General features: G+C 48.9%; 29 non-coding genes and 2 pseudogenes across 29 annotated transcripts; 5 read left to right on the top strand and 26 right to left on the bottom strand.

Moving 5' to 3' along the window:
- Positions 1-130: 130 nt before the first annotated feature.
- Positions 131-294, bottom strand: LOC135016197 (U1 spliceosomal RNA). The gene has a single exon (XR_010214332.1). It is a non-coding gene; the product is annotated as a U1 spliceosomal RNA (small nuclear RNA).
- A 3,240-nt stretch (positions 295-3,534) lies between these two features.
- Positions 3,535-3,698, bottom strand: LOC135016507 (U1 spliceosomal RNA). Its single transcript, XR_010214592.1, has one exon. It is a non-coding gene; the product is annotated as a U1 spliceosomal RNA (small nuclear RNA).
- A 670-nt stretch (positions 3,699-4,368) lies between these two features.
- On the bottom strand, positions 4,369-4,531 carry LOC135016307 (U1 spliceosomal RNA). The gene has a single exon (XR_010214441.1). It is a non-coding gene; the product is annotated as a U1 spliceosomal RNA (small nuclear RNA).
- A 142-nt stretch (positions 4,532-4,673) lies between these two features.
- On the bottom strand, positions 4,674-4,837 carry LOC135016237 (U1 spliceosomal RNA). Its single transcript, XR_010214372.1, has one exon. It is a non-coding gene; the product is annotated as a U1 spliceosomal RNA (small nuclear RNA).
- A 674-nt stretch (positions 4,838-5,511) lies between these two features.
- Positions 5,512-5,674, bottom strand: LOC135016362 (U1 spliceosomal RNA). Its single transcript, XR_010214495.1, has one exon. It is a non-coding gene; the product is annotated as a U1 spliceosomal RNA (small nuclear RNA).
- Positions 5,675-5,826: 152 nt separating this feature from the next.
- LOC135016262 (U1 spliceosomal RNA) lies at positions 5,827-5,990 on the bottom strand. Its single transcript, XR_010214397.1, has one exon. It is a non-coding gene; the product is annotated as a U1 spliceosomal RNA (small nuclear RNA).
- A 674-nt stretch (positions 5,991-6,664) lies between these two features.
- Positions 6,665-6,827, bottom strand: LOC135016375 (U1 spliceosomal RNA). The gene has a single exon (XR_010214508.1). It is a non-coding gene; the product is annotated as a U1 spliceosomal RNA (small nuclear RNA).
- A 152-nt stretch (positions 6,828-6,979) lies between these two features.
- Positions 6,980-7,143, bottom strand: LOC135016273 (U1 spliceosomal RNA). Its single transcript, XR_010214408.1, has one exon. It is a non-coding gene; the product is annotated as a U1 spliceosomal RNA (small nuclear RNA).
- Positions 7,144-7,841: 698 nt separating this feature from the next.
- LOC135016436 (U1 spliceosomal RNA) lies at positions 7,842-7,978 on the bottom strand (annotated as a pseudogene).
- A 152-nt stretch (positions 7,979-8,130) lies between these two features.
- On the bottom strand, positions 8,131-8,294 carry LOC135016261 (U1 spliceosomal RNA). The gene has a single exon (XR_010214396.1). It is a non-coding gene; the product is annotated as a U1 spliceosomal RNA (small nuclear RNA).
- Positions 8,295-8,968: 674 nt separating this feature from the next.
- Positions 8,969-9,131, bottom strand: LOC135016395 (U1 spliceosomal RNA). The gene has a single exon (XR_010214524.1). It is a non-coding gene; the product is annotated as a U1 spliceosomal RNA (small nuclear RNA).
- Positions 9,132-9,283: 152 nt separating this feature from the next.
- Positions 9,284-9,447, bottom strand: LOC135016168 (U1 spliceosomal RNA). The gene has a single exon (XR_010214305.1). It is a non-coding gene; the product is annotated as a U1 spliceosomal RNA (small nuclear RNA).
- Positions 9,448-10,121: 674 nt separating this feature from the next.
- Positions 10,122-10,284, bottom strand: LOC135016344 (U1 spliceosomal RNA). The gene has a single exon (XR_010214477.1). It is a non-coding gene; the product is annotated as a U1 spliceosomal RNA (small nuclear RNA).
- Positions 10,285-10,436: 152 nt separating this feature from the next.
- LOC135016207 (U1 spliceosomal RNA) lies at positions 10,437-10,600 on the bottom strand. Its single transcript, XR_010214342.1, has one exon. It is a non-coding gene; the product is annotated as a U1 spliceosomal RNA (small nuclear RNA).
- A 698-nt stretch (positions 10,601-11,298) lies between these two features.
- Positions 11,299-11,434, bottom strand: LOC135016440 (U1 spliceosomal RNA; annotated as a pseudogene).
- A 152-nt stretch (positions 11,435-11,586) lies between these two features.
- On the bottom strand, positions 11,587-11,750 carry LOC135016501 (U1 spliceosomal RNA). The gene has a single exon (XR_010214585.1). It is a non-coding gene; the product is annotated as a U1 spliceosomal RNA (small nuclear RNA).
- Positions 11,751-14,990: 3,240 nt separating this feature from the next.
- On the bottom strand, positions 14,991-15,154 carry LOC135016390 (U1 spliceosomal RNA). The gene has a single exon (XR_010214520.1). It is a non-coding gene; the product is annotated as a U1 spliceosomal RNA (small nuclear RNA).
- Positions 15,155-15,825: 671 nt separating this feature from the next.
- On the bottom strand, positions 15,826-15,988 carry LOC135016444 (U1 spliceosomal RNA). The gene has a single exon (XR_010214550.1). It is a non-coding gene; the product is annotated as a U1 spliceosomal RNA (small nuclear RNA).
- Positions 15,989-16,140: 152 nt separating this feature from the next.
- Positions 16,141-16,304, bottom strand: LOC135016165 (U1 spliceosomal RNA). The gene has a single exon (XR_010214302.1). It is a non-coding gene; the product is annotated as a U1 spliceosomal RNA (small nuclear RNA).
- A 671-nt stretch (positions 16,305-16,975) lies between these two features.
- On the bottom strand, positions 16,976-17,138 carry LOC135016428 (U1 spliceosomal RNA). Its single transcript, XR_010214540.1, has one exon. It is a non-coding gene; the product is annotated as a U1 spliceosomal RNA (small nuclear RNA).
- Positions 17,139-17,290: 152 nt separating this feature from the next.
- On the bottom strand, positions 17,291-17,454 carry LOC135016206 (U1 spliceosomal RNA). The gene has a single exon (XR_010214341.1). It is a non-coding gene; the product is annotated as a U1 spliceosomal RNA (small nuclear RNA).
- A 671-nt stretch (positions 17,455-18,125) lies between these two features.
- On the bottom strand, positions 18,126-18,288 carry LOC135016369 (U1 spliceosomal RNA). Its single transcript, XR_010214501.1, has one exon. It is a non-coding gene; the product is annotated as a U1 spliceosomal RNA (small nuclear RNA).
- A 144-nt stretch (positions 18,289-18,432) lies between these two features.
- LOC135016488 (U5 spliceosomal RNA) lies at positions 18,433-18,548 on the top strand. The gene has a single exon (XR_010214572.1). It is a non-coding gene; the product is annotated as a U5 spliceosomal RNA (small nuclear RNA).
- Positions 18,549-18,818: 270 nt separating this feature from the next.
- LOC135016494 (U5 spliceosomal RNA) lies at positions 18,819-18,934 on the top strand. The gene has a single exon (XR_010214578.1). It is a non-coding gene; the product is annotated as a U5 spliceosomal RNA (small nuclear RNA).
- Positions 18,935-19,220: 286 nt separating this feature from the next.
- Positions 19,221-19,336, top strand: LOC135016493 (U5 spliceosomal RNA). Its single transcript, XR_010214577.1, has one exon. It is a non-coding gene; the product is annotated as a U5 spliceosomal RNA (small nuclear RNA).
- Positions 19,337-19,610: 274 nt separating this feature from the next.
- LOC135016498 (U5 spliceosomal RNA) lies at positions 19,611-19,726 on the top strand. The gene has a single exon (XR_010214582.1). It is a non-coding gene; the product is annotated as a U5 spliceosomal RNA (small nuclear RNA).
- A 275-nt stretch (positions 19,727-20,001) lies between these two features.
- LOC135016512 (U5 spliceosomal RNA) lies at positions 20,002-20,117 on the top strand. Its single transcript, XR_010214597.1, has one exon. It is a non-coding gene; the product is annotated as a U5 spliceosomal RNA (small nuclear RNA).
- Positions 20,118-25,093: 4,976 nt separating this feature from the next.
- Positions 25,094-25,257, bottom strand: LOC135016458 (U1 spliceosomal RNA). Its single transcript, XR_010214558.1, has one exon. It is a non-coding gene; the product is annotated as a U1 spliceosomal RNA (small nuclear RNA).
- Positions 25,258-25,408: 151 nt separating this feature from the next.
- LOC135016327 (U1 spliceosomal RNA) lies at positions 25,409-25,572 on the bottom strand. The gene has a single exon (XR_010214461.1). It is a non-coding gene; the product is annotated as a U1 spliceosomal RNA (small nuclear RNA).
- Positions 25,573-26,236: 664 nt separating this feature from the next.
- LOC135016388 (U1 spliceosomal RNA) lies at positions 26,237-26,400 on the bottom strand. The gene has a single exon (XR_010214518.1). It is a non-coding gene; the product is annotated as a U1 spliceosomal RNA (small nuclear RNA).
- Positions 26,401-26,552: 152 nt separating this feature from the next.
- On the bottom strand, positions 26,553-26,716 carry LOC135016228 (U1 spliceosomal RNA). The gene has a single exon (XR_010214363.1). It is a non-coding gene; the product is annotated as a U1 spliceosomal RNA (small nuclear RNA).
- Positions 26,717-27,237: the final 521 nt, after the last annotated feature.

The following is a 27,237-nucleotide window of genomic DNA, read 5'->3' as shown; positions in this document are numbered from 1 at the left end:
GGTCGCTGCTCGGGTTCCCCCCTGTGAAGTGAAGGAGATCCAACTGAAGCAGCACCAGGGAACTCTCGAAAGGAGAACAAGGCTAGAGGAAGATCTGAGACAAAGAAATCTGACTTTTACCAGAGCTGACCAGAGGAAAGCACAAACACAGTCCCCCACTACCACAAATAATGCAGTCGAGTTTCCCACATTTGGGAAAATCACAGGGGTCAGCATACCCAGAATGCAATGAATGAACCTAACCCTGGGAGAACAATCTTCATGACCATGGTATCTCCTATGCAAAATAAGTATGATTTGGGATAGGGCTGGTGAGGGCCGCTGCTCAGGCACATCTCTGTCAAGTAAAGGAGATTCAACTGAGGCAGCACAAGGGAACTCTCATCTGGGGACAACAACTGCAGGGAGACCACATCTTTTCAGATGAACATGGGAGGGCGGAAGGCTGCCTAATACTGAAGCACCATCAAATATCAAACCATGGCCCTCATTCCGAGTTGATCGCTCGCAAGGCGATTTTAGCAGAGTTACACACGCTAAGCCGCCGCCTACTGGGAGTGAATCTTAGCTTCTTAAAATTGCGACCGATGTATTCGCAATATTGCGATTACAAACTACTTAGCAGTTTCAGAGTAGCTTCAGACTTACTCTGCATCTGCGATCAGTTCAGTGCTTGTCGTTCCTGGTTTGACGTCACAAACACTCCCAGAGTTCGCCCAGACACTCCCCCGTTTCTCCGGCCACTCCTGCGTTTTTTCCGGAAACTGTAGCGTTTTTTCCCACACGCCCATAAAACGGCCTGTTTCCGCCCAGTAACACCCATTTCCTGTCAATCACATTACGATCGCCGGAGCGAAGAAAAATCCGTGAGTAAAAATACTTTCTTCATTGTAAAATTACTTGGCGCAGTCGCAGTGCGAATATTGCGCATGCGTACTAAGCAGAATTTCACTGCGATGCGATGAAATTTACAGAGCGAACGACTCGGAATGAGGGCCCATATGCAACAACTAGTACAAGCACTCCTGGGGGAAGGTCTGCAGCAGACGGATTTGCATACGGTGATGTAAATCCAAGCAGTGGGCCAAAGTTGACTGGAACCCTCATCTGCATATGAAAAGAGAAAAGGGGCATGCAGGGCATGGCGGCCTTTTGCAGTGCTTGGATGACCCCTAGTTCGCATTAAACACCCCCACCCTCCTTTGGTGTGGGGCTCATGTTGGCCATGCCCCATCCCCTGATGCATTCAAGCTGATTTCTTGCAGCAGCTGGGCACTGTAACAGCTCCAGAGCTGTTCTGTAAGGCAAGTAAAAGTGTGTGGGCCCTGCAGCACCACCTGTTGTTCGCATTGTGCGTTGGAAGGCACAAATTAAGCAGACGGGAGGAGAAGTCAGGATAGTGCGCAAGGGCATTCTTTTCTCTTAGTCCGGGGGCAAGGCTTCAAAATGGGGTCTGCAACGGAGGAGACACAGGGGGCGTGGTCACAGCAGCTTTTCTCTACAGTCTGCACCAGCAGGAGCCTACACCATTTTTTATGATCACGCTGAACTGCAGTGCGACTGCAATTACAGCATGGTCAAGAAGGGAGGCGTCATGCTGGGTGGCCATGCCCTGTCACTGTGCAGGAGCCAGCACCGCTCACACACTAGTCCCCGGGTGCAGCCCCCAACCCCCGGGACACCCGGAGCAACAAAATGTAGATTCAGGCCACCAGGCCACGCCCCTACCTATGAAACCATGCCTCCTTTTTACCATTGCGCTGTTTATCTGCGCGCACTGCATTACAATCTCCCTCGCCACCTCTCTGGGTGTCACCAGTGATAGTGACACCTCTGCCATGCTTGTAGCAGCTGGTCCTAAGATCTACGCCTCAAGCCCTGAGTGTTTGCCCTTGTGACTTGTTGATCATCATAGCGAAGCAGATGCTTACAGAAAACTGCAGGGGCTTAGATTGAAAATAAAAACAATTGATGGGTATAAGGTAGAGAGGAGTGGGTTCGGTTCTCCGAGAACCGAATTCCCCACGAACTCCACGTGGTTTACATTGGTCCGAGGCAGGCTCGGTTGTTCCTGCCTGACTCGGAAAACCTGAACAAGGGAAAATGTCATCATCCCGCTGTCAGATTCTCGTGAGATTCGGATTCCATATAAAGAGCTGCGCGTTGCTGCCATTTTTACTCGTGCATTGAAGAGAGAGCGGAGAGGACGTGGCTATGTTCTCTCAGTGGAAATCTCAATATCAGTGCTCAGTATCAGTGGTTACTTATTGCTGCTCAGTAATACTAGTAGTGTGTCTCTCCTGCTCAGTGTCAGTTCTCAGTAGTATCCTCATCAGTGCTCAGTATCACTGCTCATTGTCTTGTGCTGCATTGTGGTGCTCAGCATACTACAGTACATTACTAATAGTCCAGTGCTGCATCTTGCTGCTCAGTGTCAGTTCTAGTATCCTCATCAGTGCTCACTATCACTGCTCATTGCATTGTGGTGTTCTGTATACTACAGTAACATAGTAATATAGTATATATAGAGGAGCGGGTTCGGTTCTCCGAGAACCGAATTCCCGACGAACTCCACGTGGTTTACACTGGTCCGAGGCAGGCTCGGTTGTTCCTGCCTGACTCGGAAAACCTGAACAAGGGAAAATGTCATCATCCCGCTGTCGGATTCTCGCGAGATTCGGATTCCATATAAAGAGCTGCGCGTTGCCGCCATTTTTACTCGTGCATTGAAGAGAGAGCGGAGAGGACGTGGCTATGTTCTCTCAGTGGAAATCTCAATATCAGTGCTCAGTATCAGTGGTTACTTATTGCTGCTCAGTAATACTAGTAGTGTGTCTCTCCTGCTCAGTGTCAGTTCTCAGTAGTATCCTCATCAGTGCTCAGTATCACTGCTCATTGTCTTGTGCTGCATTGTGGTGCTCAGCATACTACAGTACATTACTAATAGTCCAGTGCTGCATCTTGCTGCTCAGTGTCAGTTCTAGTATCCTCATCAGTGCTCACTATCACTGCTCATTACATTGTGGTGTTCTGTATACTACAGTAACATAGTAATATAGTAACATATGGTAACATAGTTTTTGAGGTTGAATAGAGGCAAATTGCCCATCGTGTTCAACCTGTTTTAAGTTGTGATGATTCTACATACTTGCTGAATAATGTTTTATGACTAGTTAGCTACTATAACTCATGTTACCCCCGGATTAACCATGTTGATATTTTAAGTATTATAACCTTGGATAGCTTTTTCATTCAGAAATGTATCCATTCCTTTTTTAAATCCAATTACAGAGTCCGCCATTACCACCTTCCCTGGCAGGGAATTCCACATCCTGATTGCCCTAACAGTGAAGATCATAGTATCTCACCTGGCAGGTAAGTAGGAGTTGGGCTAGAGCTGTGGAGGATTGCTGCTCGGGCACCCCCTGTCAAGTGAAGGAGATCCAACTGAGGCAGCACAAGGGAACTCTCGAAAGAAGAACAAGGCTAGAGGAAGATCTGAGACAAAGAAATCTGACTTTTACCAGAGCTGACCAGAGGAAAGCACAAACACAGTCCCCCACTACCACAAATAATGCAGTCGAGTTTCCCACATTTGGGGAAATCACAGGGGTCAGCATACCCAGAGTGCAATGAATGAACCTCACCCTGGGAGAACAATCTTCATGACCATGGTATCTCCTATGCAAAATAAGTATGATTTGGGATAGGGCTGTGGAGGGCCGCTGCTCAGGCACATCTCTGTCAAGTAAAGGAGATTCAACTGAGGCAGCACAAGGGAACTCTCATCTGGGGACAACAACTGCAGGGAGAACACATATTTTCAGATGAACATGGGAGGGCAGAAGGCTGCCTAATACTGAAGCACCCCCAAACAACAAACCAAATGCAACTACTAGTGCAAGCATTCCTGGGGGAAGGCCTGCAGCAGACGGATTTGCATATGGTGATGTCATCCAAGCAGTGGGTCAAAGTTGGCTTCAACCCTCGTCTGCATATGAAAATAAAAAAGGGGTGTGCAGGGCATGGCTGCCTTTTGCGGCGCTTGGATGACCCCTAGTTCGCATTAAACACCTCCACCCTCCTTCGGTGTGGGGCTCATGTTGGCTATGCCCCAGCCCCTGAAGCATTCAAGCTGATTTCTTGCAGCAGCTGGGCACTGTAACAGCTCCAGAGCTGCTCTGTAAAGCAAGTAAATGGGTGTGGGCCCTGCAGCACTACCTGTAGTTTGCATTGTGCGTTGGAAGGCACAAAGTAAGCAGACGGGGAAGTCAGGATAGTGCACAAGGGCATAGAAGGGAGCGGCTGAAGAAAAGAGAAGTGGAAACAGACAGCAAACTAGGCTGGAGAGAGACCTGAGACAAAGAGATCTGAATTATACGAGAGCCGACCAGGGGAAACACAAATTATGCAGTCAAGTTTCCCACATTTGGGGAAATCGCAGGGGCAGCACACCCAGAGTGCAATGGGTGAGCCTTGCCCTGGGAGAAGCACCTTCATGATCATAGTATCTCACCTGGCAGGTAAGTAGGAGTTGGGCTAGAGCTGGGGAGGGTCTCTGCTCGGGCACCCCCCTGTCAAGTGAAGGAGATCCAACTGAGGCAGCACAAGGGAACTCTCAAAAGAAGAACAAGGCTCTGAAACAAAGAAATCTGACTTTTACCAGAGCTGACCAGAGGAAAACACAAACACAGTCCCCCACTACCACAAATAAAGCAGTCGAGTTTCCCACATTTGGGGAAATCACAGGGGTCAGCATACCCAGAATGCAATGAATGAACCTCACCCTGGGAGAATAATCTTCATGACCATGGTATCTCCTATGCAAAATAAGTATGATTTGGGATAGAGCTGGGGAGGGCCGCTGCTCAGGCACATCTCTGTCAAGTTAAGGAGATTCAACTGAGGCAGCACAAGGGAACTCTCATCTAGGGACAACAACTGCAGGGAGAACATATATTTTCAGATGAACATGGGAGGGCAGAAGGCTGCCTAATACTGAAGCACCCCCAAACAACAAACCAAATGCAACAACTAGTGCAAGCATTCCTGGGGGAAGGCCTGCCGCAGATGGATTTGCATATGGTGATGTCATCCAAGCAGTGGGTCAAAGTTGGCTTCAACCCTCGTCTGCATATGAAAACAGAAAAGGGGCGTGCAGGGCATGGTGGCCTTTTGCTGCGCTTGTCTGACCCCTAGTTTGCATTAAACACCTCCACCCTCCTTCGGTGTGGGGCTCATGTTGGCTATGCCCCAGCCCCTGAAGCATTCAAGCTGATTTCTTGCAGCAGCTTGGCACTGCAACAGCTCCAGAGCTGCTCTGTAAGGCAAGTAAAAGGGTGTGGGCCCTGCAGCACTACCTGTAGTTTGCATTGTGCATTGGAAGGCACAAAGTAAGCAGACGGGAGGAGAAGTCAGGATAGTGCACAAGGGTATAGAAGGGAGCGGCTGAAGAAAAGAGAAGTGGAAACAGACAGCAAACTAGGCTGGAGAGAGACCTGAGACAAAGAGATCTGAATTATACGAGAGCCGACCAGGGGAAACACAAATTATGCAGTCAAGTTTCCCACATTTGGGGAAATCGCAGGAGCAGCACACCCAGAGTACAATGGGTGAGCCTTGCCCTGGGAGAAGCACCTTCATGATCATAGTATCTCACCTGGCAGGTAAGTAGGAGTTGGGCTAGAGCTGGGGAGGGTCGCTGCTCGGGCACCCCCCTGTAAAGTGAAGGAGATCCAACTGAGGCAGCACAAGGGAACTCTCGAAAGAAGAACAAGGCTAAAGGAAAATCTGAGACAAAGAAATCTGACTTTTACCAGAGCTGACCAGAGGAAAGCACAAACACAGTCTCCCACTACCACAAATAATGCAGTCAAGTTTCCCACATTTGGGGAAATCACAGGGGTCAGCATACCCAAAATGCAATGAATGAACCTCACCCTGGGAGAAAAATCTTCATGACCATGGTATCTCCTATGCAAAATAAGTATGATTTGGAATAGGGCTGGGGAGGGCCGCTGCTCATGCACATCTCTGTCAAGTAAAGGAGATTCAACTGAGGCAGCACAAGGGAACTCTCATCTTGGGACAACAACTGCAGGGAGAACATATATTTTCAGATGAACATGGGAGGGCAGAAGGCTGCCTAATACTGAAGCACCCCCAAACAACAAACCAAATGCAACAACTAGTGCAAGCATTCCTGGGGGAAGGCCTGCCGCAGAGGGATTTGCATATGGTGATGTCATCCAAGCAGTGGGTCAAAGTTGGCTTCAACCCTCGTCTGCATATGAAAAGAGAAAAGGGGCGTGCAGGGCATGGTGGCCTTTTGCGGCGCTTGGCTGACCCCTAGTTTGCATTAAACACCTCCACCCTCCTTTGGTGTGGGGCTCATGTTGGCTATGCCCCAGCCCCTGAAGCATTCAAGCTGATTTCTTGCAGCAGCTGGGCACTGTAACAGCTCCAGAGCTGCTCTGTAAGGCAAGTAAAAGGGTCTGGGCCCTGCAGCACTACCTGTAGATCGCATTGTGCGTTGGAAGGCACAAAGTAAGCAGACAGGAGGAGAAGTCAGGATAGTGCGCAAGGGCATAGAAGGGAGCGGCTCAAGAAAAGAGAAGTGGAAACAGACAGCAAACTAGGCTGGAGAGAGACCTGAGACAAAGAGATCTGAATTATACGAGAGCCGACCAGGGGAAACACAAATTATGCAGTCAAGTTTCCCACATTTGGGGAAATCGCAGGGGCAGCACACCCAGAGTGCAATGGGTGAGCCTTGCCCTGGGAGAAGCACCTTCATAATCATAGTATCTCACCTGGCAGGTAAGTAGGAGTTGGGCTAGAGCTGGGGAGGGTCGCTGTTCGGGCACCCCCCTGTCAAGTGAAAGAGATCCAACTGAGGTAGCACAAGGGAACTCTCGAAAGAAGAACAAGGCTAGAGGAAGATCTGAGACAAAGAAATCTGACTTTTTCCAGAGCTGACCAGAGGAAAGCACAAACACAGTCCCCCACTACCACAAATAATGCTGTCGAGTTTCCCACATTTGGGGAAATCACAGGGGTCAGCATACCCAGAATGCAATGAATGAACCTCACCTTGGGAGAACAATCTTCATGACCATGGTATCGCCTATGCAAAATAAGTATGATTTGGGATAGGGCTGGGGAGGGCCGCTGCTCAGGCACATCTCTGTCAAGTAAAGGAGATTCAACTGAGGCAGCACAAGGGAACTCTCATCTGGGGACAACAACTGCAGGGAGAACACATATTTTCTGATGAACATGTGAGGGCAGAAGGCTGCCTAATACTGAAGCACCCCCAAACAACAAACCAAATGCAACAACTAGTGCAAGCATTCCTGGGGGAAGGCCTGCAGCAGATGGATTTGCATATGGTGATGTCATCCAAGCAGTGGGTCAAAGTTGGCTTCAACCCTCGTCTGCATATGAAAAGAGAAAAGGGGCGTGCAGGGCATGGCGGCCTTTTGCAGCGCTTGGATGACCCCTAGTTCGCATTACACACCTCCACCCTCCTTCGGTGTGGGGCTCATGTTGGCTATGCCCCAGCCCCTGAAGCATTCAAGCTGATTTCTTGCAGCAGCTGGGCACTGTAACTGCTCCAGAGCTACTCTGTAAGGCAAGTAAAAGGGTGTGGACCCTGCAGCACTACCTGTAGTTCGCATTGTGCGTTGGAAGGCACGAAGTAAGCAGACGGGAGAAGTCAGGATAGTGCGCAAGGGCATAGAAGGGAGCGGCTCAAGAAAAGAGAAGTGGAAACAGACAGCAAACTAGGCTGGAGAGAGACCTGAGACAAAGAGATCTGAATTATACGAGAGCCGACGAGGGGAAACACAAATTATGCAGTCAAGTTTCCCACATTTTGGGGAAATCGCAGGAGCAGCACACCCAGAGTGCAATGGTTGAGCCTTGCCCTGGGAGAAGCACCTTCATGATCATAGTATCTCACCTGGCAGGTAAGTAGGAGTTGGGCTAGAGCTGGGGAGGGTCGCTGCTCGGGTTCCCCCCTGTGAAGTGAAGGAGATCCAACTGAGGCAGCACCAGGGAACTCTTGAAAGAAGAACAAGGCTAGAGGAAGATCTGAGACAAAGAAATCTGACTTTTACCAGAGCTGACCAGAGGAAAGCACAAACACAGTCTCCCACTACCACAAATAATGCAGTCAAGTTTCCCACATTTGGGGAAATCACAGGGGTCAGCATACCCAAAATGCAATGAATGAACCTCACCCTGGGAGAAAAATCTTCATGACCATGGTATCTCCTATGCAAAATAAGTATGATTTGGAATAGGGCTGGGGAGGGCCGCTGCTCATGCACATCTCTGTCAAGTAAAGGAGATTCAACTGAGGCAGCACAAGGGAACTCTCATCTTGGGACAACAACTGCAGGGAGAACATATATTTTCAGATGAACATGGGAGGGCAGAAGACTGCCTAATACTGAAGCACCCCCAAACAACAAACCAAATGCAACAACTAGTGCAAGCATTCCTGGGGGAAGGCCTGCCGCAGATGGATTTGCATATGGTGATGTCATCCAAGCAGTGGGTCAAAGTTGGCTTCAACCCTCGTCTGCATATGAAAAGAGAAAAGGGGCGTGCAGGGCATGGTGGCCTTTTGCGGCGCTTGGCTGACCCCTAGTTTGCATTAAACACCTCCACCCTCCTTTGGTGTGGGGCTCATGTTGGCTATGCCCCAGCCCCTGAAGCATTCAAGCTGATTTCTTGCAGCAGCTGGGCACTGTAACAGCTCCAGAGCTGCTCTGTAAGGCAAGTAAAAGGGTGTGGGCCCTGCAGCACTACCTGTAGTTCGCATTGTGCGTTGGAAGGCACAAAGTAAGCAGACAGGAGGAGAAGTCAGGATAGTGCGCAAGGGCATAGAAGGGAGCGGCTCAAGAAAAGAGAAGTGGAAACAGACAGCAAACTAGGCTGGAGAGAGACCTGAGACAAAGAGATCTGAATTATACGAGAGCCGACCAGGGGAAACACAAATTATACAGTCAAGTTTCCCACATTTGGGGAAATCGCAGGAGCAGCACACCCAGAGTGCAATGGGTTAGCCTTGCCCTGGGAGAAGCACCTTCATGATCATAGTATCTCACCTGGCAGGTAAGTAGGAGTTGGGCTAGAGCTGGGGAGGGTCGCTGCTCGGGTACCCCCCTGTAAAGTGAAGGAGATCCAACTAAGGCAGCACAAGGGAACTCTCGAAAGAAGAACAAGGCTAGAGGAAAATCTGAGACAAAGAAATCTGACTTTTACCAGAGCTGACCAGAGGAAAGCACAAACACAGTCCCCCACTACCACAAATAATGCAGCTGAGTTTCCCACATTTGGGGAAATCACAGGGGTCAGCATACCCAAAATGCAATGAATGAACCTCACCCTGGGAGAAAAATCTTCATGACCATGGTATCTCCTATGCAAAATAAGTATGATTTGGAATAGGGCTGGGGAGGGCCGCTGCTCATGCACATCTCTGTCAAGTAAAGGAGATTTAACTGAGGCAGCACAAGGGAACTCTCATCTGGGGACAACAACTGCAGGGAGAACACATATTTTCAGATGAACATGGGAGGGCAGAAGGCTGCCTAATACTGAAGCACCCCCAAACAACAAACCAAATGCAACAACTAGTGCAAGCATTCCTGGGGGAAGTTCTGCAGAAGACGGATTTGCATACGGTGATGTCATCCAAGCAGTGGGTCAAAGTTGGCTTCAACCCTCATCTGCATATGAAAAGAGAAAAGGGGCGTGCAGGGCATGGCGGCCTTTTGCGGTGCTTGGATGACCCCTAGTTCGCATTAAACACCTCCACCCTCCTTTGGTGTGGGGCTCATGTTGGCCATGCCCCATCCCCTGAAGCATTCAAGCTGATTTCTTGCAGCAGCTGGGCACTGTAACAGCTCCAGAGCTGCTCTGTAAGGCAAGTAAAAGGGTGTGGGCCCTGCAGCACTACCTGTAGTTTGCATTGTGCATTGGAAGGCACAAAGTAAGCAGACGGGAGGAGAAGTCAGGATAGTGCACAAGGGTATAGAAGGGAGCGGCTGAAGAAAAGAGAAGTGGAAACAGACAGCAAACTAGGCTGGAGAGAGACCTGAGACAAAGAGATCTGAATTATACGAGAGCCGACCAAGGGAAACACAAATTATGCAGTCAAGTTTCCCACATTTGGGGAAATCGCAGGGGCAGCACACCCAGAGTGCAATGGGTGAGCCTTGCCCTGGGAGAAGCACCTTCATGATCATAGTATCTCACCTGGCAGGTAAGTAGGAGTTGGGCTAGAGCTGGGGAGGGTCGCTGTTCGGGCACCCCCCTGTCAAGTGAAAGAGATCCAACTGAGGCAGCACAAGGGAACTCTCGAAAGAAGAACAAGGCTAGAGGAAGATCTGAGACAAAGAAATCTGACTTTTTCCAGAGCTGGCCAGAGGAAAGCACAAACACAGTCCCCCACTACCACAAATAATGCAGTCGAGTTTCCCACATTTGGGGAAATCACAGGGGTCAGCATACCCAGAATGCAATGAATGAACCTCACCCTGGGAGAACAATCTTCATGACCATGGTATCGCCTATGCAAAATAAGTATGATTTGGGATAGGGCTGGGGAGGGCCGCTTCTCAGGCACATCTCTGTCAAGTAAAGGAGATTCAACTGAGGCAGCACAAGGGAACTCTCATCTGGGGACAACAACTGCAGGGAGAACACATATTTTCAGATGAACATGTGAGGGCAGAAGGCTGCCTAATACTGAAGCACCCCCAAACAACAAACCAAATGCAACAACTAGTGCAAGCATTCCTGGGGGAAGGCCTGCAGCAGATGGATTTGCATATGGTGATGTCATCCAAGCAGTGGGTCAAAGTTGGCTTCAACCCTCGTCTGCATATGAAAAGAGAAAAGGGGCGTGCAGGGCATGGCGGCCTTTTGCAGCGCTTGGATGACCCCTAGTTTGCATTACACACCTCCTCCCTCCTTCGGTGTGGGGCTCATGTTGGCTATGCCCCAGCCCCTGAAGCATTCAAGCTGATTTCTTGCAGCAGCTGGGCACTGTAACTGCTCCAGAGCTACTCTGTAAGGCAAGTAAAAGGGTGTGGGCCCTGCAGCACTACCTGTAGTTCGCATTGTGCGTTGGAAGGCACGAAGTAAGCAGACGGGAGAAGTCAGGATAGTGCGCAAGGGCATAGAAGGGAGCGGCTCAAGAAAAGAGAAGTGGAAACAGACAGCAAACTAGGCTGGAGAGAGACCTGAGACAAAGAGATCTGAATTATACGAGAGCCGACGAGGGGAAACACAAATTATGCAGTCAAGTTTCCCACATTTGGGGAAATCGCAAGAGCAGCACACCCAGAGTGCAATGGTTGAGCCTTGCCCTGGGAGAAGCACCTTCATGATCATAGTATCTCACCTGGCAGGTAAGTAGGAGTTGGGCTAGAGCTGGGGAGGGTCGCTGCTCGGGTTCCCCCCTGTGAAGTGAAGGAGATCCAACTGAAGCAGCACCAGGGAACTCTCGAAAGAAGAACAAGGCTAGAGGAAGATCTGAGACAAAGAAATCTGACTTTTACCAGAGCTGACCAGAGGAAAGCACAAACACAGTCCCCCACTACCACAAATAATGCAGTCGAGTTTCCCACATTTGGGAAAATCACAGGGGTCAGCATACCCAGAATGCAATGAATGAACCTCACCCTGGGAGAACAATCTTCATGACCATGGTATCTCCTATGCAAAATAAGTATGATTTGGGATAGGGCTGGTGAGGGCCGCTGCTCAGGCACATCTCTGTCAAGTAAAGGAGATTCAACTGAGGCAGCACAAGGGAACTCTCATCTTGGGACAACAACTGCAGGGAGACCACATCTTTTCAGATGAACATGGGAGGGCGGAAGGCAGCCTAATACTGAAGCACCATCAAATATCAAACCATGGCCCTCATTCCGAGTTGATCGCTCGCAAGGCGATTTTAGCAGAGTTACACACGCTAAGCCGCCGCCTACTGGGAGTGAATCTTAGCTTCTTAAAATTGCGACCGATGTATTCGCAATATTGCGATTACAAACTACTTAGCAGTTTCAGAGTAGCTTCAGACTTACTCGGCATCTGCGATCAGTTCAGTGCTTGTCGTTCCTGGTTTGACGTCACAAACACTCCCAGAGTTCGCCCAGACACTCCCCCGTTTCTCCGGCCACTCCTGCGTTTTTTCCGGAAACTGTAGCGTTTTTTCCCACACGCCCATAAAACGGCCTGTTTCCGCCCAGTAACACCCATTTCCTGTCAATCACATTACGATCGCCGGAGCGAAGAAAAAGCCGTGAGTAAAAATACTTTCTTCATTGTAAAATTACTTGGCGCAGTCGCAGTGCGAATATTGCGCATGCGTACTAAGCAGAATTTCACTGCGATGCGATGAAATTTACAGAGCGAACGACTCGGAATGAGGGCCCATATGCAACAACTAGTACAAGCACTCCTGGGGGAAGGTCTGCAGCAGACGGATTTGCATACGGTGATGTAAATCCAAGCAGTGGGCCAAAGTTGACTGGAACCCTCATCTGCATATGAAAAGAGAAAAGGGGCATGCAGGGCATGGCGGCCTTTTGCAGTGCTTGGATGACCCCTAGTTCGCATTAAACACCTCCACCCTCCTTTGGTGTGGGGCTCATGTTGGCCATGCCCCATCCCCTGATGCATTCAAGCTGATTTCTTGCAGCAGCTGGGCACTGTAACAGCTCCAGAGCTGTTCTGTAAGGCAAGTAAAAGGGTGTGGGCCCTGCAGCACCACCTCTTGTTCGCATTGTGCGTTGGAAGGCACAAATTAAGCAGACGGGAGGAGAAGTCAGGATAGTGCGCAAGGGCATTCTTTTCTCTTAGTCCGGGGGCAAGGCTTCAAAATGGGGTCTGCAACGGAGGAGACACAGGGGGCGTGGTCACAGCAGCTTTTCTCTACAGTCTGCACCAGCAGGAGCCTACACCATTTTTTATGATCACGCTGAACTGCAGTGCGACTGCAATTACAGCATGGTCAAGAAGGGAGGCGTCATGCTGGGTGGCCATGCCCTGTCACTGTGCAGGAGCCAGCACCGCTCACACACTAGTCCCCGGGTGCAGCCCCCAACCCCCGGGACACCCGGAGCAACAAAATGTAGATTCAGGCCACCAGGCCACGCCCCTACCTATGAAACCATGCCTCCTTTTTACCATTGCGCTGTTTATCTGCGCGCACTGCATTACAATCTCCCTCGCCACCTCTCTGGGTGTCACCAGTGATAGTGACACCTCTGCCATGCTTGTAGCAGCTGGTCCTAAGATCTACGCCTCAAGCCCTGAGTGTTTGCCCTTGTGACTTGTTGATCATCATAGCGAAGCAGATGCTTACAGAAAACTGCAGGGGCTTAGATTGAAAATAAAAACAATTGATGGGTATAAGGTAGAGAGGAGCGGGTTCGGTTCTCCGAGAACCGAATTCCCCACGAACTCCACGTGGTTTACATTGGTCCGAGGCAGGCTCGGTTGTTCCTGCCTGACTCGGAAAACCTGAACAAGGGAAAATGTCATCATCCCGCTGTCAGATTCTCGTGAGATTCGGATTCCATATAAAGAGCTGCGCGTTGCTGCCATTTTTACTCGTGCATTGAAGAGAGAGCGGAGAGGACGTGGCTATGTTCTCTCAGTGGAAATCTCAATATCAGTGCTCAGTATCAGTGGTTACTTATTGCTGCTCAGTAATACTAGTAGTGTGTCTCTCCTGCTCAGTGTCAGTTCTCAGTAGTATCCTCATCAGTGCTCAGTATCACTGCTCATTGTCTTGTGCTGCATTGTGGTGCTCAGCATACTACAGTACATTACTAATAGTCCAGTGCTGCATCTTGCTGCTCAGTGTCAGTTCTAGTATCCTCATCAGTGCTCACTATCACTGCTCATTGCATTGTGGTGTTCTGTATACTACAGTAACATAGTAATATAGTATATATAGAGGAGCGGGTTCGGTTCTCCGAGAACCGAATTCCCGACGAACTCCACGTGGTTTACACTGGTCCGAGGCAGGCTCGGTTGTTCCCGCCTGACTCGGAAAACCTGAACAAGGGAAAATGTCATCATCCCGCTGTCGGATTCTCGCGAGATTCGGATTCCATATAAAGAGCTGCGCGTTGCCGCCATTTTTACTCGTGCATTGAAGAGAGAGCGGAGAGGACGTGGCTATGTTCTCTCAGTGGAAATCTCAATATCAGTGCTCAGTATCAGTGGTTACTTATTGCTGCTCAGTAATACTAGTAGTGTGTCTCTCCTGCTCAGTGTCAGTTCTCAGTAGTATCCTCATCAGTGCTCAGTATCACTGCTCATTGTCTTGTGCTGCATTGTGGTGCTCAGCATACTACAGTACATTACTAATAGTCCAGTGCTGCATCTTGCTGCTCAGTGTCAGTTCTAGTATCCTCATCAGTGCTCACTATCACTGCTCATTACATTGTGGTGTTCTGTATACTACAGTAACATAGTAATATAGTAACTTATGGTAACATAGTTTTTGAGGTTGAATAGAGGCAAATTGCCCATCGTGTTCAACCTGTTTTAAGTTGTGATGATTCTACATACTTGCTGAATAATGTTTTATGACTAGTTAGCTACTATAACTCATGTTACCCCCGGATTAACCATGTTGATATTTTAAGTATTATAACCTTGGATAGCTTTTTCATTCAGAAATGTATCCATTCCTTTTTTAAATCCAATTACAGAGTCCGCCATTACCACCTTCCCTGGCAGGGAATTCCACATCCTGATTGCCCTAACAGTGAAGATCATAGTATCTCACCTGGCAGGTAAGTAGGAGTTGGGCTAGAGCTGTGGAGGATTGCTGCTCGGGCACCCCCTGTCAAGTGAAGGAGATCCAACTGAGGCAGCACAAGGGAACTCTCGAAAGAAGAACAAGGCTAGAGGAAGATCTGAGACAAAGAAATCTGACTTTTACCAGAGCTGACCAGAGGAAAGCACAAACACAGTCCCCCACTACCACAAATAATGCAGTCGAGTTTCCCACATTTGGGGAAATCACAGGGGTCAGCATACCCAGAGTGCAATGAATGAACCTCACCCTGGGAGAACAATCTTCATGACCATGGTATCTCCTATGCAAAATAAGTATGATTTGGGATAGGGCTGGGGAGGGCCGCTGCTCAGGCACATCTCTGTCAAGTAAAGGAGATTCAACTGAGGCAGCACAAGGGAACTCTCATCTGGGGACAACAACTGCAGGGAGAACACATATTTTCAGATGAACATGGGAGGGCAGAAGGCTGCCTAATACTGAAGCACCCCCAAACAACAAACCAAATGCAACTACTAGTGCAAGCATTCCTGGGGGAAGGCCTGCAGCAGACGGATTTGCATATGGTGATGTCATCCAAGCAGTGGGTCAAAGTTGGATTCAACCCTCGTCTGCATATGAAAATAAAAAAGGGGTGTGCAGGGCATGGCTGCCTTTTGCGGCGCTTGGATGACCCCTAGTTCGCATTAAACACCTCCACCCTCCTTCGGTGTGGGGCTCATGTTGGCTATGCCCCAGCCCCTGAAGCATTCAAGCTGATTTCTTGCAGCAGCTGGGCACTGTAACAGCTCCAGAGCTGCTCTGTAAAGCAAGTAAAAGGGTGTGGGCCCTGCAGCACTACCTGTAGTTTGCATTGTGCATTGGAAGGCACAAAGTAAGCAGACGGGAGAAGTAAGGATAGTGCGCAAGGCCATAGAATGGAGCGGCTTAAGAAAAGAGAAGTGGAAACAGACAGCAAACTAGGCTGGAGAGAGACCTGAGACAAAGAGATCTGAATTATACGAGAGCCGACCAGGGGAAACACAAATTATGCAGTCAAGTTTCCCACATTTGGGGAAATCGCAGGGGCAGCAAATCCAGAGTGCAATGGGTGAGCCTTGCCCTGGGAGAAGCACCTTCATGATTATAGTATCTCACCTGGCAGGTAAGTAGAAGTTGGGCTAGAGCTGGGGAGGGTCGCTGCTCGGGCACCCCCCTGTCAAGTGAAGGAGATCCAACTGAGGCAGCACAAGGGAACTCTCGAAAGAAGAACAAGGCTAGAGGAAGAACTGAAACAAAGAAATCTGACTTTTACCAGAGCTGACCAGAGGAAAGCACAAACACAGTCCCCCACTACCACAAATAATGCAGTTGAGTTTCCCACATTTGGGGAAATCACAGGGGTCAGCATACCCAGAATGCAATGAATGAACCTCACCCTGGGAGAACAATCTTCAAGACCATGGTCTCTCCTATGCAAAATAAGTATGATTTGGGATAGGGCTGGGGAGGGCCGCTGCTCAGGCACATCTCTGTCAAGTAAAGGAGATTCAACTGAGGCAGCACAAGGGAACTCTCATCTGGGGACAACAACTGCAGGGAGAACACATATTTTCAGATGAACATGGGAGGGCAGAAGGCTGCCTAATACTGAAGCACCCCCAAACAACAAACCAAATGCTACAACTAGTGCAAGCATTCCTGGGGGAAGGCCTGCAGCAGATGGATTTGCATATGGTGATGCCATCCAAGCAGTGGGTCAAAGTTGGCTTCAACCCTCGTCTGCATATGAAAAGAGAAAAGGGGCGTGCAGGGCATGGCGTCCTTTTGCGGCGCTTGGATGACCCCTAGTTAGCATTACACACCTCCACCCTCCTTCGGTGTGGGGCTCATGTTGGCTATGCCCCAGCCCCTGAAGCATTCAAGCTGATTTCTTGCAGCAGCTGGGCACTGTAACTGCTCCAGAGCTGCTCTGTAAGGCAAGTAAAAGGGTGTGGGCCCTGCAGCACTACCTGTAGTTTGCATTGTGCGTTGGAAGGCACGAAGTAAGCAGACGGGAGAAGTCAGGATAGTGCGCAAGGGCATAGAAGGGAGCGGCTCAAGAAAAGAGAAGTGGAAACAGACAGCAAACTAGGCTGGAGATAGACCTGAGACAAAGAGATCTGAATTATACGAGAGCCGACCAAGGGAAACACAAATTATGCAGTCAAGTTTCCCACATTTGGGGAAATCACAGGGGCAGCACAACCAGAGTGCAATGGGTGAGCCTTGCCCTGGGAGAAGCACCTTCATGATCATAGTATCTCACCTGGCAGGTAAGTAGGAGTTGGGCTAGAGCTCGGGAGGGTCGCTGCTCGGGCACCCCCCTGTCAAGTGAAAGAGATCCAACTGAGGCAGCACAAGGGAACTCTCGAAAGAAGAACAAGGCTAGAGGAAGATCTGAGATAAAGAAATCTGATTTTTACCAGAGCTGACCAGAGGAAAGCACAAACACAGTCCCCCACTACCACAAATAATGCAGTCGAGTTTCCCACATTTGGGGAAATCACAGGGGTCAGCATACCCAGAATGCAATGAATGAACCTCACCCTGGGAGAACAATCTTCATGACCATGGTATCGCCTATGCAAAATAAGTATGATTTGGGATAGGGCTGGTGAGGGCCGCTGCTCAGGCACATCTCTGTCAAGTAAAGGAGATTCAACTGAGGCAGCACAAGGGAACTCTCATCTGGGGACAACAACTGCAGGGAGAACATATATTTTCAGATGAACATGGGAGGGCAGAAGGCTGCCTAATACTGAAGCACCCCCAAACAACAAACCAAATGCAACAACTAGTGCAAGCATTCCTGGGGGAAGGCCTGCAGCAGATGGATTTGCATATGGTGATGTCATCCAAACAGTGGGTCAAAGTTGGCTTCAACCCTCGTCTGCATATGAAAAGAGACAAGGGGCGTGCAGGGCATGGCGGCCTTTTGCGGCGCTTGGATGACCCCTAGTTCGCATTACACACCTCCACCCTCCTTCGGTGTGGGGCTCATGTTGGCTATTCCCCAGCCCCTGAAGCATTCAAGCTGATTTCTTGCAGCAGCTGGGCACTGTAACTGCTCCAGAGACGCTCTGTAAGGCAAGTAAAAGGGTGTGGGTCCTGCAGCACTACCTGTAGTTTGCATTGTGCGTTGGAAGGCACAAAGTAAGCAGACGGGAGAAGTCAGGATAGTGCGCAAGGGCATAGAAGGGAGCGGCTCAAGAAAAGAGAAGTAGAAACAGACAGCAAACTAGGCTGGAGAGAGACCTGAGACAAAGAGATCTGAATTATACGAGAGCCGACCAGGGGAAACACAAATTATGCAGTCAAGTTTCCCACATTTGGGGAAATCGCAGAAGCAGCACACCCAGAGTGCAATGGGTGAGCCTTGCCCTGGGAGAAGCACCTTCATGATCATAGTATCTCACCTGGCAGGTAAGTAGGAGTTGGGCTAGAGCTGGGGAGGGTCGCTGCTCGAGCATCCCCCTGTCAAGTAAAGGAGATTCAACTGAGGCAGCACAAGGGAACTCTCATCTGGGGACAACAACTGCAGGGAGAACACATATTTTCAGATAAAAATCTTGGTCATGCTCTGGTTTCTCTTCAGAACGAACAAATCTTTCGCCTTTTACTAAAGATTTCCGTGGAGAGGAGCAAAACCGAGTTTTATCTCAATTTTTGCATGCCCCATCTTTTTGGGGTTTCTTTTATCGGTTTAAAGATAGAATGAGTGTGCTTTAATGTAAGCTCATTTGCATAGAAATGACAGTAAATGTTTGTTTCTTTTCAAACAGAACTTTCTTGACCATGCTACTTGCTTGAAAGATCTGGGAGCACATGGAATACCGTACAAACCATGCTTATAGCAAGGAGAAGACAGGTGAGAAATCTGCTTTCTTTCAAATTGGGCGCTCACTTTGATCTGAATGAGGACTGCTGGCACGGCACTCAGGCGACAGGTGGAATCTTGGTCATGCTCTGGTTTCTCTTCAGAACGAACAAATCTTTCGCCTTTTACTAAAGATTTCCGTGGAGAGGAGCAAAACTGAGTTTTATCTCAATTTTTGCATGTCCCATATTATTGGGGTTTCTTTTATCGGATTAAAGACAGAACGAGTGTGCTTTCTTGTTAGCTTTAATGTAAGTATATTTGCATAACAATGACAATAAATGTCTGTTTCTTTTCAAGCAGAACTTTCTTGACCATACTAATTGCTTGAAAGATCTGGGAGCACATGGAAAAGAGTACAAACCATGCTTATAGCAAGGGGAAGCCTGGTGAGAAATCTGCTTTCTTTCTTTCAAATTGGGTGCTCACTTTGAGCTGAATGAGGACTGCTGGCATGGCACTCAGGCGACAGGTGGAATCTTGGTCATGCTCTGGTTTCTCTTCAGAACGAACAAATCTTTCGCCTTTTACTAAAGATTTCCGTGGAGAGGAGCAAAACTGAGTTTTATCTCAATTTTTGCATGCCCCGTCTTATTGGGGTTTCTTTTATCAGTTTAAAGATAGAACGAGTGTGCTTTAATGTAAGCTCATTTGCGTAGAAATGACAGTAAATGTTTGTTTCTTTTCAAACAGAACTTTCTTGACTATACTAATTGCTTGAAAGATCTGGGAGCACATGGAAAAGAGTACAAACCATGTTTATAGCAAGGGGAAGCCTGGTGAGAAATCTGCTTTCTTTCTTTCAAATTGGGTGCTCACTTTGAGCTGAATGAGGACTGCTGGCATGGCACTCAGGCGACAGGTAGAATCTTGGTCATGCTGTGGTTTCTCTTCAGAACGAACAAATCTTTCGCCTTTTACTAAAGATTTCCGTGGAGAGGAGCAAAACTGAGTTTTATCTCAATTTTTGCATGCCCCATCTTATTGGGGTTTTATTTTATTGGTTTAAAGATAGAACGAGTGTGCTTTAATGTAAGCTCATTTGCATAGAAATTACAGTAAATGTTTGTTTCTTTTCAAACAGAACTTTCTTGACCACACTAATTGTTTGAAAGATCTGGGAGCACATGGAAAAGAGTACAAACCATGTTTATAGCAAGGGGAAGCCTGGTGAGAAATCTGCTTTCTTTCATTCAAATTGGGTGCTCACTTTGAGCTGAATGAGAACTGCTGGCATGGCACTCAGGCGACAGGTGGAATCTTGGTCATGCTCTGGTTTCTCTTCAGAACTAACAAATATTTCGCCTTTTATTAAAGATTTCCGTGGAGAGGAGCAAAACTGAGTTTTATCTCAATTTTTGCATGCCCCATATTATTGGGGTTTCTTTTATCAGTTTAAAGACAGAACGAGTGTGCTTTCTTGTTAGCTTTAATGTAAGTTTATTTGCATAACAATGACAGTAAATGTTTGTTTCTTTTCAAACAGAACTTTCTTGACCATGCTACTTGCTTGAAAGATCTGGGAGCACATGGAAAACAGTACAAACCATGCAGTATCACAAGAGCCTTTATTTGATCTTTCATGAAGATAGAGCAGAATTGAGGACACGTCAACAATTTCTGCCGAAGGTGGTTCATCTTTCCACATGGTGCCTTTGGCCACTGACACCTTCGTTGAGTCAAAGTCTCTGGCTGTGGTCAGAACTTTGAAAATTTATGTCACCAGAACGGTTCAGATTAGGAAAACAGAGGCTCTGTTTGTCCTGTATGCTCCCAACATGATTGGGTGTCCTGCTTCCATGCAGACCATTATGCGCTGGATCTGTGGTAAGATTCAGCATGCTCATTCCACGGCAGGATTGCCGTTACTGAATTAGGTGAAGACCCATTCTACTAGAAAGGTGGGTTCATCCTGGGCAGCTGGTCGGGGAGTCTCGGCATTGCAACTTTGCCGAGCAGCTATTTAGTAAACACTTTTGCTAAGTTTTACAAGTTTGATACCTTGGCTGATGATAACCTCAAGTTGGGTCATTCGGTGCTGCAGAGTCGTACGCACTCTCCCACCCGTTCAAGAGCTTTGGTATAACCCCATGGTTCTTAATGTGACCCCAGCATCCTCTAGGTCGTATGAGAAAATAGGATTTTAATACCTACCGGTAAATCCTTTTCTCTTAGTACGTAGAGGATGCTGGGCACCCGTCCCAGTCCATACTGTGTCTGCAGTTATTACTTGTGGTTATACACATGTTGTGTTACGGTTCTGGTCAGCTTTTTGCTGCAATTGTTCATGCCGTTGGCTTGTGTTCTGTTGAATGCCACGTTCTGCGGCATGCTTAAGGTGTGAGCTGGTAAGATGCTCACCTTAGTTTAACTATAAATCCTTTCCTCGAAATGTCCGTCTCCCTGGGCACAGTTCCTATAACTGGAGTCTGGAGGAGGGGCATAGAGGGAGGAGCCAGTTCACACCCTTTGAAAGTCTTAAAGTGCCCATGTCTCTTGCGGATCCCGTCTATACCCCATGGTTCTTAATGTGACCCCAGCATCCTCTACGGACTAAGAGAAAAGGATGCCCTTGTGTACTATCCTGACTTCTCCTCCCGTCTGCTTACTTTGTGCCTTCCAACGCACAATGCGAACTACAGGTGGTGCTGCAGGGCCCACACCCTTTTACTTGCCTTACAGAGCAGCTCTGGAGCTGTTACAGTGCCCAGCTGCTGCAAGAAATCAGCTTGAATGCTTCAGGGGATGGGGCATGGCCAACATGAGCCCCACACCAAAGGAGGGTGGGGGTGTTTAATGCGAACAAGGGGTCATCCAAGCACTGCAAAAGGCCGCCATGCCCTGCATGCCCCTTTTCTCTATGGAATCCGAATCTCGCAAGAATCCGACAGCGGGATGATGACATTTTCCCTTGTTCAGGTTTTCCGAGTCAGGCGGGAACAACCGAGCCTGCCTCGGACCAGTGTAAACCACGTGGAGTTCGTGGGGAATTCGGTTCTCGGAGAACCGAACCCGCTCCTCTCTACCTTATACCCATCATTTTTTTTATTTTCAATCTAAGCCCCTGCAGTTTTCTGTAAGCATCTGCTTCGCTATGATGATCAACAAGTCACAAGGGCAAACACTCAGGGTGTGAGGCGTAGATCTTAGGACCAGCTGCTACAAGCATGGCAGAGGTGTCACTATCACTGGTGACACCCAGAGAGGTGGCGAGGGAGATTGTAATGCAGTGCGCGCAGATAAGCAGCGCAATGGTAAAAAGGAGGCATGGTTTCATAGGTAGGGGCGTGGCCTGGTGGCCTGAATCTACATTTTGTTGCTCCGGGTGTCCCGGGGGTTGGGGGCTGCACCCGGGGACTAGTGTGTGAGAGGTGCTGGCTCCTGCATAGTGACAGGGCATGGCCACCCAGCATGACGCCTCCCTTCTTGACCATGCTGTAATTGCAGTCGCACTGCAGTTCAGCGTGATCATAAAAAATGGTGTAGGCTCCTGCTGGTGCAGACTGTATGTGCGCGCAGGAAGCCGCCACCATTTTTGTGATCACAGCGGCTGAATGTGATGTCATACAGCCGCTGTGACCACGCCCCCTGTGTCTCCTCCGTTGCAGACCCCATTTTGAAGCCTTGCCCCCGCACCGCTCCATCCCTGACTTGGAAATGGAGTGTTGCTGACCCACCTCTCCGCCCCTTCCCCGCCCCGATTGACAGGCAGAGGCGATCACATTCTCTGCGGGGTGCCGCAGAAAATGCAGGCACATGCGTATGCTCTTAGCAATTTTTGCAGTTGGATCGCTTATTGTGATTGCAATCCAACCTGAATCAGGCCCTATTACCTATCACAATGCGCTGCGGGCAGTACAAAATTGGGTTAATATAGGAGAAAAACCCCCAGACCTGTGCTCCTTAACTGTACCTGGTGGCTAGTGGAGCGGCTGCCCAGTAATCAGTGTCCACCGCAGTGCGCACACGGCCCACCCCCTACGGCCTCGCTCCCCTTCATCAGCGGCCTCGTGATCCGGAAGGGTGGTGTGTGTGTGACTGACCTTAGGATGAAACCGGAGCCTCCGCTGCAGTGACCCAGCAACCAGGGCACGGGAGTATACAGCGCCGCTGGGAGTGATGAAGCTGCAGTAAAGATGTCTATTAGACCTAGCCTGCTGCAGCCCTTGTAGATTCTCATAAAACAAGTTCTTCTTTTCTTGTCAAAATTAATAGCTAAGAATAGGCTGCCTGAGGCAGGCCCCTGTTAATTGGCCTGCTACTGAAGGCACCAACTACAAACTGAGCTCCCTGTTCATGGAAGCGGGGTTATAGAGGAGAATGCACTGAGCTTCTTGAGAACAGTCAAAAGCTTTGAGCCGGTTGGTGCCTCAGATCAAGATCCTACTCTACACCCCAATGTGAATCCTTGTGGAGTCCAGTGTACCCCACAGAAGAAATGAATGTGTCACACCCATTGGCAGCAACCTTAGAATAGCTGCTGACGGGCACAATTGAGAAAGGAAGGGGGGGGGACATTTGAATCCAGCACATAGATGCAATTCAAATATGTAATTTGTACCTTCCTATTTTAAAATATAATGGATGAACCTCACCCTGTGAGAACAATCTTCATGATCAAGAGATCTAATATGTAAAATAAGTATGAGTTGGGATAGGGCTGGGGAGGGTGGCAGCTCGGGCAGCCCCTCCCCCGTCAAGTTAAGGAGATTCAACTGAGGAAGCACAAGGGAACTCTCGTCTGGGGACAACAACTGCAGGGAGACCACATCTTTTCAGATGAACATGGGAGGGCGGAAGGCTGCCTAATACTGAAGCACCATCAAATATCAAACCATATCCAACAACTAGTACAAGCATTCCTGGGGGAAGGTCTGCAGCAGAAGGATTTGCATACGGTGATGTCATCCAAGCAGTGGGCCAAAGTTGGCTGGAACCCTCATCTGCATATAAAAAGAGAAAAGGGGCATGCAGGGCATGGCGGCCTTTTGCAGTGCTTGGATGACCCCTAGTTCGCATTAAACACCCCCACCCTCCTTTGGTGTGGGGCTCATGTTGGCCATGCCCCATCCCCTGAAGCATTCATGCTGATTCGGATTCCATAGAGAAAAGGGGCATGCAGGGCATGGCGGCCTTTTGCAGTGCTTGGATGACCCCTAGTTTGCATTAAACACCCCCACCCTCCTTTGGTGTGGGGCTCATGTTGGCCATGCCCCATCCCCTGAAGCATTCAAGCTGATTTCTTGCAGCAGCTGGGCACTGTAACATATAAAGAGCTGCGCGTTGCTGCCATTTTTACTCGTGCATTGAAGAGAGAGCGGAGAGGACGTGGCTATGTTCTCTCAGTGGAAATCTCAATATCAGTGCTCAGTATCAGTGGTTACTTATTGCTGCTCAGTAATACTAGTAGTGTGTCTCTCCTGCTCAGTGTCAGTTCTCAGTAGTATCCTCATCAGTGCTCAGTATCACTGCTCATTGTCTTGTGCTGCATTGTGGTGCTCAGCATACTACAGTACATTACTAATAGTCCAGTGCTGCATCTTGCTGCTCAGTGTCAGTTCTAGTATCCTCATCAGTGCTCACTATCACTGCTCATTGCATTGTGGTGTTCTGTATACTACAGTAACATAGTAATATAGTATATATAGAGGAGCGGGTTCGGTTCTCCGAGAACCGAATTCCCGACGAACTCCACGTGGTTTACACTGGTCCGAGGCAGGCTCGGTTGTTCCCGCCTGACTCGGAAAACCTGAACAAGGGAAAATGTCATCATCCCGCTGTCGGATTCTCGCGAGATTCGGATTCCATATAAAGAGCTGCGCGTTGCCGCCATTTTTACTCGTGCATTGAAGAGAGAGCGGAGAGGACGTGGCTATGTTCTCTCAGTGGAAATCTCAATATCAGTGCCCAGTATCAGTGGTTACTTATTGCTGCTCAGTAATACTAGTAGTGTGTCTCTCCTGCTCAGTGTCAGTTCTCTGTAGTATCCTCATCAGTGCTCAGTATCACTGCTCATTGTCTTGTGCTGCATTGTGGTGCTCAGCATACAACAGTACATTACTAATAGTCCAGTGCTGCATCTTGCTGCTCATGTTGGCTATGCCCCAGCCCCTGAAGCATTCAAGCTGATTTCTTGCAGCAGCTGGGCACTGTAACAGCTCCAGAGCTGCTCTGTAAGGCAAGTAAAAGGGTGTTGGCCCTGCAGCACTACCTGTAGTTTGCATTGTGCGTTGGAAGGCACAAAGTAAGCAGACAGGAGAAGTCAGGAAAGTGCACAAGGGCATAGAAGGCAGGGGCTCAAGAAAAGAGAAGTGGAAACAGACAGCAAACTAGGCTGGAGAGAGACCTGAGACAAAGAGATCTGAATTATACGAGTAGCCGACCAGAGGAAACACAAATTATGCAGTCAAGTGTCCCACATTTGGGGAAATCGTAGGAGCAGCACACCCAGAGTGCAATGGGTGAGCCTTGCCCTGGTAGAAGCACCTTCCTGATCATAGTATCTCACTTGGCAGGTAAGTAGGAGTTGGGCTTGAGCTGGGGAGGGTCGCTGCTCGGATACCCCCCTGTCAAGTGAAGGAGATCCAACTGAGGCAGCACAAGGAAACTCTCGAAAAAAAACAAGGCTAGAGGAAGATCTGAGACAAAGAAATCTGACTTTTACCAGAGCTGACCAGAGGAAAGCACAAACACAGTCCCCCACTACCACAAATAATGCAGTCGAGTTTCCCACATTTGGGGAAATCACAGGGGTCAGCATACCCAGAATGCAATGAATGAACCTCACCCTGGGAGAACAATCTTCATGACCATGGTATCTCCTATGCAAAATAAGTATGATTTGGGATAGGGCTGGGGAGGGCCGCTGCTCAGGCACATCTCTGTCAAGTAAAGGAGATTCAACTGAGGCAGCACAAGGGAACTCTCATCTGGGGACAACAACTGCAGGGAGAACACATATTTTCAGATGAACATGGGAGAGCAGAAGGCTGCCTAATGCACCCCAAACAACAAACCAAATGCAACAACTAGTACAAGCATTCCTGGGGGAAGGTCTGCAGAAGACGGATTTGCATACGGTGATGTCATCCAAGCAGTGGGCCAAAGTTGGCTGGAACCCTCATCTGCATATGAAAAGAGAAAAGGGGTATGCAGGGCATGGCGGCCTTTTGCGGCGCTTGGATGACCCTTAGTTCGCATTAAACACCTCCACCCTCCGTCGGTGTGGGGCTCATGTTGGCTATGCCCCAGCCCCTGAAGCATTCAAGCTGATTTCTTGCAGCAGCTGGGCACTGTAACAGCTCCAGAGCTGCTCTGAAAGGCAAGTAAAAGGGTGTGGGCCCTGCAGCACTACCTGTAGTTTGCATTGTGCGTTGGAAGGCACAAAGTAAGCAGACAGGAGAAGTCAGGAGAGTGCACAAGGGCATAGAAGGCAGCGGCTCAAGAAAAGAGAAGTGGAAACAGACAGCAAACTGGGCTGGAGAGAGACCTGAGACAAAGAGATCTGAATTATACGAGTAGCCGACTAGAGGAAACACAAATTATGCAGTCAAGTGTCCCACATTTGGGGAAATCGTAGGAGCAGCACACCCAGAGTGCAATGGGTGAGCCTTGCCCTGGGAGAAGCACCTTCATGATCATAGTATCTCACCTGGCAGGTAAGTAGGAGTTGGGCTAGAGATGGGGAGGGTCGCTGCTCGGGCACCCCCCTGTCAAGTGAAGGAGATCCAACTGAGGCAGCACAAGGAAACTCTCGAAAAAAGAACAAGGCTAGAGGAAGATCTGAGACAAAGAAATCTGTCTTTTACCAGAGCTGACCAGAGGAAAGCACAAACACAGTCCCCCACTACCACAATTAATGCAGTCGAGTTTCCCACATTTGGGGAAATCACAGGGGTCAGCATACCCAGAATGCAATGAATGAACCTCACCCTGGGAGAACAATCTTCATGACCATGGAAACTCCTATGCAAAATAAGTATGATTTGGGATAGGGCTGGGGAGGGCCGCTGCTCAGGCACATCTCTGTCAAGTAAAGGAGATTCAACTGAGGCAGCACAAGGGAACTCTCATCTGGGGACAACAACTGCAGGGAGAACACATATTTTCAGATGAACATGGGAGGGCAGAAGGCTGCCTAATACTGAAGCACCCCCAAACAACAAACCAAATGTAACAACTAGTAAAAGCATTCCTGGGAGAAGGTCTGCAGAAGACGGATTTGCATACGGTGATGTCATCCAAGCAGTGGGCCAAAGTTGGCTGGAACCCTCATCTGCATATGAAAAGAGAAAAGGGTTATGCAGGGCATGGCGGCCTTTTGCGGTGCTTGGATGACCCCTAGTTCGCATTAAATACCTCCACCCTCCTTCGGTGTGGGGCTCATGTTGGCTATGCCCCAGCCCCTGAAGCATTCAAGCTGATTTCTTGCAGCAGCTGGGCACTGTAACAGCTCCAGAGCTGCTCTGTACGGCAAGTAAAAGGGTGTGGGCCCTGCAGCACT

The sequence above is a fragment of the Pseudophryne corroboree genome, unplaced genomic scaffold (genome assembly GCF_028390025.1).
Source record: "Pseudophryne corroboree isolate aPseCor3 unplaced genomic scaffold, aPseCor3.hap2 scaffold_299, whole genome shotgun sequence".
NCBI lineage: Eukaryota > Metazoa > Chordata > Amphibia > Anura > Myobatrachidae > Pseudophryne > Pseudophryne corroboree.
This window is presented reverse-complemented; position numbering and strand designations above follow the sequence as displayed.